The 8,808-nt window shown below is 31.5% G+C and overlaps 1 pseudogene; it reads right to left on the reverse strand.

The window, feature by feature from the left end:
• LOC106760733 lies at positions 1–4,580 on the reverse strand (annotated as a pseudogene).
• Positions 4,581–8,808: the final 4,228 nt, after the last annotated feature.

Here is an 8,808-nt window from a genome sequence, read left to right on the forward strand (position 1 = left end):
TTCAGGAAAATAAAAAGTTGCTAAAATTTTTGAAAACCAATGAAGAATTTTTGTGCAAGAGCTTTACATCATGAGTAGAACATAATTACCATAGTTCTGAATTCTAAGTTCACAGTACAATTCTCCATGTTTAACCTCTTTTACAATATGTCTCGGAATGATTGGTGAGCCTCACTAGTTGAGCCTGATGAGTAAAGGCCACAAGCACTAGTGGTTTCAGTGTACCTACCCACTGGAGTTGTATTTCTGAGCTGATAATGCCAAATTAAAACCTCTTAAAGTCATACTGGTATTGGTTGTCACCATAATCTAAATACTTTGACCAATTGTGTTCTGGGGTATTCTCCTCTGTAACATCTCCAACAAGATCGGTAAGAGAAACCACTCCTTCTAAGGCTCCAACTATCTGTTACAAATTGTGAACTCAATGGTCAGAGAGGCTCATATGTACTTACACAACAAAAACAGACCATGTTTATCACAGCTAGAGAGAATTTTAACGAAGGAAATCTAGATACTAAGAATTAATTTCTAGTTTTATGTCCTGATTGAAAGTTGAAATATCAATACTAATTTAATTATGTAACTGAGAGTATCTATCTAGGAAGGTTGAAGCAATCCAAAGGGTTGACCAAGATTTTAATTTATTGACAAAACTTAAGTGTTTTTCAGTGTTGTTTTCCATCATAATTAGAGTTTTATTTTGACATTCTATGTTAACCAGTTATACAAACTTTTATTAGCCATTACTAATGTAAACCTTTAAATTTACCGAAAAACTTCACCTACGTACGTATTGTCCTAAGATCTTTTCTAATAAGAAATTTTCTTTAGTTTTTGCATATCTGTCTATAACCATCATTCTTTCAAATTACTGTCCTGGTCTAGTCACGGATTTACTGAAAAATTTCTAATTAGCTTAGTTCTTCCATCTTTCTGTCCTTATGTGATGCTGATGAAAATGATACACAATAAACAGATGATTACTTGGCTCATACGAGGTCGAAGCCTGGATGAATGGCGCACACAAGCAGCTGCACATGTAATCATTCTAACCATCTCATCAGCATCGCAATTTTTCTGCAACCTTGGATCAACAAGGTTGTCGAAATTCTCTTCTTGTAGTGCTCGAGCAAGCAATGGCCTAGCCTGCAGTCCAACACACACACATAAGTCATTTTAATACGGAGGGTCAGGATCAAAACAAAATCGTCCCTCAAATTTACTATTACTTTGAGTTGGCAAAACATCTACTATATATCTCTAGACATATTATTGAAAAGAACTCAGTCAACTCACCCAGTCAACCAAGCTCTCATTCCTAGATCCTGCTGCAGTGATTGGTGGACGTCCGGTTATAAGTTCCAAAAGCATGACTCCGTAGGAATATACGTCTGATTTATCAGTCAATTTACCACTTGATGCATACTCCGGAGCCACATATCTGCAACGAAACTTTTGGCTTTGAAGTTCTATAGTTGGCAAAAGCTGATCTTGACATATGCAATAGACAGCTTTGGCAACACATGATCGCTGTATAGAAACATTTTTTTTTTCAACCGTTTTTTTCTGTTACTTGAAAGGATGGCGCTGCTTATTTACTAAAGAGCTAAAATGACCAATGTTCATTTTGTGATGCTGACTAAATAGTAGAGAAAAAATTCAATGTTTACTTAAGTATTTTAAGGAATTCACAGCACTTTCTGTTTCAAGAAAACGATGAGGCTAATGTCAAGTAATGTACTATGATACGTGCAGTAAGATGGATAGAGTCCTTACCCAAAGGTTCCCATCACTCGGGTGGTGAGGTGACTAATATGGCTATCGTTGTTTGGTAAGACTTTTGCAAGGCCAAAGTCAGAAACCTAATACAAACAGAAGCTCAGCATAAATATGTTTCTAGAGTAATTGAGAAAGATAGGTCTTAGATCATCAGTTATTAACATAGGAACACTTCATGTGCTGTATGATGCACTGGGAACAAAATTAGGAAGTCATTTTAAAAAAAAAAAAAAGATTAAATATAACAGACAGACTTTTATTTAAAAGAAGATTAAGTAATATGAGTACGAAGCATAGGTGATCAAAAGAGGGGACAATCTCCAATTAACTTAGCGTTCTGATTTTCTGAAGGACTCATTCAGAGTCAACTTTAAAAAATGTTCCTTTTACTATCAATATTTCCTTTCAAGACTTGCATTTCATGAGAAAGAGGACACAGAAGATTATTGCAGAAGGAAAGAATAAAAAAGCGTATAAAATTAATAATAACATTATCATATAATAATCAAGGGAACAAGATTAGGCTTACCTTGGGTTCAAAATTAAAATCAAGAAGAATATTAGATGCCTTAATATCACGGTGAATAATTGCTGGATTACCTGTAACCATGATGATCACGATTAAAAACCAATTACCATTCCCTAAAGTCATAAGCACAGGATCCTTATATAAGATTTAAGTATGTAACATCAAGGAATGATACAAGTTAACAGCAAAATCCTGAATCAGATTCTAACTCAAAAGTGAAGAATTCTCACAATCTTCATGTAGATATGCCAGCCCTTTTGCAGATCCGAGGGCAATTTTAATTCTCGTTGTCCATCCTAAGAAGATACTCCCCTCCCCTGCAACACAATTTTATGTCATCTTCAGGACCATGCAACCGTAGTACGGAACCATTGAAAAAACCTGTCCATCTATACAGGACAAAACAACTATGCTTAAAACAGAACCTTTTCACTAGAAAACAGCAGTCCCATCAACAACAGAGCAGAAAAAGTTTCGGTGGATTACCATAAATTACAGACTTACCGTGCAAGTGAAATTCCAATGTGTTATTTGGAACAAACTCATAAACAAGCATTCTCTCTGACCCAGAAACGCAGAAGCCAGCCAATTCAACAAGATGCTTATGATGCACACGACTAATTGTCTCAACCTCAGCTTGAAATTCTCTCTCTCCTTGTTGGCTACCTGATTTTAGTTGCTTAACTGCAATTTGCTTTCCACATGGGAGAACTCCTTTGTACACATAGCCAAAGCCACCTTCTCCAAGAAGGTTGGACTCAGAGAAACAATTAGTGGCCGCTAATATTTCATCATACGTGAAACTACCATTCCCGGGACTGAAGGCTGCCCTTGGAGCATGATTTGGAATTGTTTTCACATACACTGACTTAAAAGAATCTGATGTTAGATTCGGTGGCAGCGTTGGATTTGGTTGCACTTGAATAACATGAGATCCTGATGATGAGATCATGCAGTGTGCAAGTAGATTAATAATTATCCAAAACATGAAATGCATCGAATTGAACACTATTATCCATCACCTTTTTATATAATAGAAGGGATCATGTAAACTACTAAACTACGTCTTTACATTTAGGGAAAAATTCACTATTCCTTTGTTATTATTGAAGTTTCATATCACTAAATATGCAATAAAAATTTGCATTACAAGTTAATATGAGTTATTAAAATGAAATTTTGATTGGATTAAGTGGCAGAAAGTACATAAAAAACTGATGTTAACTTTTGTCCTGAGATTTATCCCAATTAAGCAAACAAACAAAAAGGGATAAGATTTTCTAACCCTTGAATTCAATGGAGGGTGGTGATTCCTTAGAGCGACCCGTGCACAGATTCTTCTGTTTGTTTTTCTTCCTATTCCTGCATAGAACTAATCCAATACTAAAAACAAACACCAGAACGATTGCCCCAATTACAAGCCCAACAATGAGCCCACTTGACACGTGGTATGTTGAGGACTTCTGAAAATCGACAGCCACCGGCAAATTCACTTCCGGCGCAGATAACGGCAAGGCGGGGCTCCACGGCGTTGCCAGGGTTGGTTCCGTCGTGAATGAGGGAGGAAAAGGCGGTGGAGGAACAGTCGACGTCGTCACCGCCGCCGCCTCCGGTGTCAGAGGCATATCTGGCAATGCAGGTGGAAAATTGGCGGTGGGAGACGGAGGCGATGGCGCAACTACAAGCGGCGGAAACGACGCCGTCGAAGGCGCTGTGGCATATGGAAACGGCGGTGGCTGTGATGCGGCGGTCGGAGCCGGAGGCGACTGTGAAACTACAAACGGCGGTGTGAGAGATTCCGGCGACGGAGACGGCAACGCCGGCACCGTCAGAGGAACAGTTGTAACTGAAGATGGCGGTGGAGGCAAACCTTGGACGAGTAAAGTTTGGGGCGATGGGGAGGAAGGGGCTGGAGGCGTCATAAACATCGATGGTGACGGTGAGGATTGGAATGCGGGTGCTGCCGGTTGCGGAAACGGCTGAGGAATGACGTCAACCGGCGTGGTCGCCGGAGAATATGGTGTAACTGCAAACATGATTGTATAACAGTGGCTAGGAGTTGGAAGGTGAAGACGAAAGTCATGCACGTGAAGAAGCGAAGCAAAGCATATATGAATATTATTATAGTGGGCGCCGAATTGCTTTGAAAATTAAAAAGAAAATTATGGCACAGCAACTCTATAAGCTCAAGCATGTAGCCACAAATGGCTAGTGCAATCCAACTATACTGAACACCTTTTTCTATCAACCATTTGTGTTATTGTATTTCTGTTTCGATAGGATAAAAAGAAAATGGTTTCACCAACTGTTAGGATAAATTCATTTGTAATTTTATGTTGGTATTGTGGTAGAGAAAGTGAGGTGCATGTGGTGGTTGACCTTTTCGAAAACTTTCATTAATGGTCCCATAGAGTGACCTTTTTCAGCATGTGAGATAGAAAAGAAGAGGCACAGAGAAGAGTGGTTGAAATTAAAAAAAAAATGAAGGAATCATGTTTTTTTTTTTTCAGTAAAGTATATTATCATTTGACACATATTATAAAAAATAAAATAGTTATAAAAGTAAAAATTTTGTATTTTTTAAAAATATAAAAAATAAATAAAAATAAAATTAAATGAATGAAAAAAATTATGTATATTTAAATATTTTTTTAGAGTAAGAAGATGTATATATGCAAGAGTGGCAATGAGGCACTCTCAATTTCAATGCTATAGTTGCTAAACACTCATTCTGATTGTTTTAAAAGGAGAATGATATTTTAACACAATTTTTTTGATATTATTTTGACACTGTACGTGTCAAAATATGGTTGAACAATTTTAAATTAAAAAAAAAATTTGGTTTTCTTCCAAAATATCTTTTTTTTGTTTAAAATGGAATAAAACTGCCATTTTGCATTTGGGATATTAGAAAAACATAGGCGGAACAAAAATGGAGAGGCCCTGATACAACAGAGTCTGTTTCCTTATTTTCAGTATCCCAAGATGTCACATGTGCCTCGTAAAGGGAAATTTGTCAATGTTATTAGCATGGGTATTTAAATTTCTGACTTGGACATTTTTTAGAAAATAAAGAAAATTTCTCTCGGTTTCACAATATTTTTTTGGAAGCATATAACATTTATAAGCAATCAATAAATCATGATTAATTAATAAATGAGACTAATTAATTTATTTTGTATTTACGCAACAGAAATTCACATTAAAAAAAAATTGTTTTTAAGTGAAATATTTATAGAGACGATAACTTCATTTAAAAGAAAACGGACTACTGAAGTCGTCTTATATAACACGATTTTAATTTTTTTTAAAGTAAAGTCTTTATATTTATGAGGATTTATATTAACCCTATTCAATAAATTAATCAATAAATCATTGCTAATAATTTCACACGTGTTACTCTTTTAAACAGTTTTCTCTAACTTTGACAGCATTAGTTTTGCTTTTACATTCCATCTTCTTCATTTTTAGTTCCTTTGATTTTCACTATCATGCTCACACTTTGCTTTCTTTGATTCTCAGTGTGTTATTTCACTGTGCTTATACGAATGGGTGTGTTGATGAGATACATTAATCAACCTAATGGTAAAATAATTCTGCGTATAATGATTTGGTGTATCAACTTAATTAAAATGTCAAATTTCTAGTTATAAGTTTATTTAAAATATTATTGTACAAATGTGCTTGGGAGCTGAATTCCTACCTTTAATTTTCAGATTTAGCGAAAGAAAAACCTCTCAAAATTTAGTCCTAGAAATCCCAATTCTAAGCAATTTTTTTGGTATATTTTTAAGTGAGATGGAAGATAAAATTAAAAAATAAATGAAAAAAAAAGATAGGAAAGAAAATAAAATTGGTTTCGAAGAAAAATTGTAACTTTCTTATTTCAACAACTTTCAACTGATAAAATAAAACGTTATATATAACATTAATAAAACAAATAAATCGTCTCCAATTATAAACATATTACATTTATAAAAAAATAATTATTATTGAACAAAAAATAATTGGAAAAACTTCTTTTAACAACACTTTTTTAACAACTTTTTGACAACGCATACATGACAGTTTGTGATTGGTCCGTTTTAAATATTTTTTAAACATAAATTCAAATAGACCAATAAAATGATGACATGTATCCCGTTGTCAAAAAAGTTGTCAAAAAGTGTTGTCAAAATATCATTGTCCAAAATAATTATACTAATAAGATATATTTGAACTAGTTAACTTAAAAGAGTTGATATATAGTTGAAATAGTCATATTTTGACAAGATGATAGTGAAAAAAAATGAAAAGTTACCATCAAAATGACATTAAAAAATGATAATAACATGGAAGATGCATTGTTTTGCAGTTTAAAATTTACATGTTATCATAATATACATTTCACTAGTCATTTATTGTTTCAATTTTTCATAATATATGACAACAGTCAACTATTTTACAAAAGAGCAATATTACCTTACAAAACAAACTTCTCCATAAACCTTCGTTAATTAAAATTTGATGCACTAAGTTCTACTTAGATAAATTTCTATAAACTAATAAAAATAATAAAATAAAAAAATTGTTTAAATTAAAATTAAATTATACATGAATAAATGTATAACTTTTTAAGTATTTTCTCTATTCTTTTCTAATGTATGTATAAATTAATTTAACTTATAAAGAACTGCTATTTTATATTTTTAAAGTAAAATGTTTTTGAGATATAAAATGGTAACTAAACAAATTATTATAAAATACATTCAAAATTTACGAAGTGCACTGGAAGTGGTTAAGACAATGAACAACGTTGCTTAACAATGTTGCTTAACATTTTTTAGTAAAATAAATTGCATATGCGTTGGTTTTCAAATGGATAAGAGTTCCAAATATAATAATACGTACAAGAAACCAGTAGAAAGTTTATTAGGTGTAAGGGGTTTGGGAAGTTGTATGTGGATTTGTAATTTCTGTTAAAATATTACATGTTGAGTAATTAAGGCGTTGTTTATTTGAGTGAATTTGGGGGAAAATAATTGAGAAGATTTGATGATAAATTCTTTTTGTTGTTTATTTAAATAAATTTTGAGATAAGTGCGAGTGAATTTGAAAATAATTTTTTTTTATCTGTAACATAAATTAAATCTTACACGTAAGAAAGAATTGGAAGCTGTAATAAAAACCATGCAAATTATATATATATATATATATATATATATATATATATATATATATATATATATATATATATATGCATGAACCTGCCAACATTTATACATACACCACTCTCGTTAACTTTCTTTTCTCATAACTTTATTTTCTTTCAAATCTTCAACATTACCAGGTCAAGAACTCAACTCATCACCTTCAAATTTATACATTTTTTTTTATATTTTATTTCGTAAGTTACGATTTTCAAAAAAATCTAGTCAATAATGATACAAGTAGACATAGTGATTTCTTAAGAAATCAATGTAAAGATCAAATTATTAATTTAGAGAAAAAATGTTGGAAAAAACAATTTATCTATCTATTAAATTTAATGAATTGAGTCTCTTATTAATAACATAATCATTAATAATAGGTTTATTATAGTATACTATCAAAGTAACATTAATGCAAAGATAATATCAGTCTTTAAATTTAATGTCTGAAAGTGGAACAAATATATGTCAAAAAAGAAAAATTATTAAGAATTTAAGTATGAATTGACAATTATTATATTAAATACAAACACAAATATTAAATAACATAAGAAAAAAAAAATTATAAACACATTAGTATTATAATTTTTTATGAGTTTACTCTAACTCATTAGTAATAAATTTTGCCAATTTCTCTTCTAAAAAATACCAACAAACCAATTACTTAAGAAACTAATTTTAAAAAAAAAAGTAAATAAGTATTTATAATTATAAAAAGAAGAAAACAAATATTTCATCTAGATGAGGGAATATGTTCATCATATCAATATAATAACTTCTATATGTTATTAATATGAGAAAGTATCCAAAAACTTTGATAAGTACATTAGAACAAGTCATGAACTGAAACTTCGTCTAACTGCACGTTAATTTCACTATTTGATTGTCCTTTTTCATTTTCTCTCCTTCATGTCATTTATATGGGACAAAATTGTAGTTGTTTCCTCCAACTTGTCGTAAATTAATAAATGATTTATTTTTCATGGTCAAAATGAATTTTATTCGTAACTACACGCATCCAACATAACTAACGTGAGTCTTAAGCATTCAATTATATGAATATTTTAATGGAAAAATTCTCTTTAACTATTTTTTTTTTTACAACTTTTTATAATATGTCAATTTGTGATTGTTATATTTTAAATATATTTAAAAATAAATTCAAACAAATCAATAAAATATGATAGATATTATGTTATAAAAAAATTGTTAAAATATTATTATCCTATTTTAATTTATAAAATTACCCTTCCTTTAAATTCTTCTCTAAGAAAATGACAAAATGGCAAAGGATAAGGAAATGAGAAA

Source organism: Vigna radiata, chromosome 5 (assembly GCF_000741045.1).
Source record: "Vigna radiata var. radiata cultivar VC1973A chromosome 5, Vradiata_ver6, whole genome shotgun sequence".
NCBI lineage: Eukaryota > Viridiplantae > Streptophyta > Magnoliopsida > Fabales > Fabaceae > Vigna > Vigna radiata.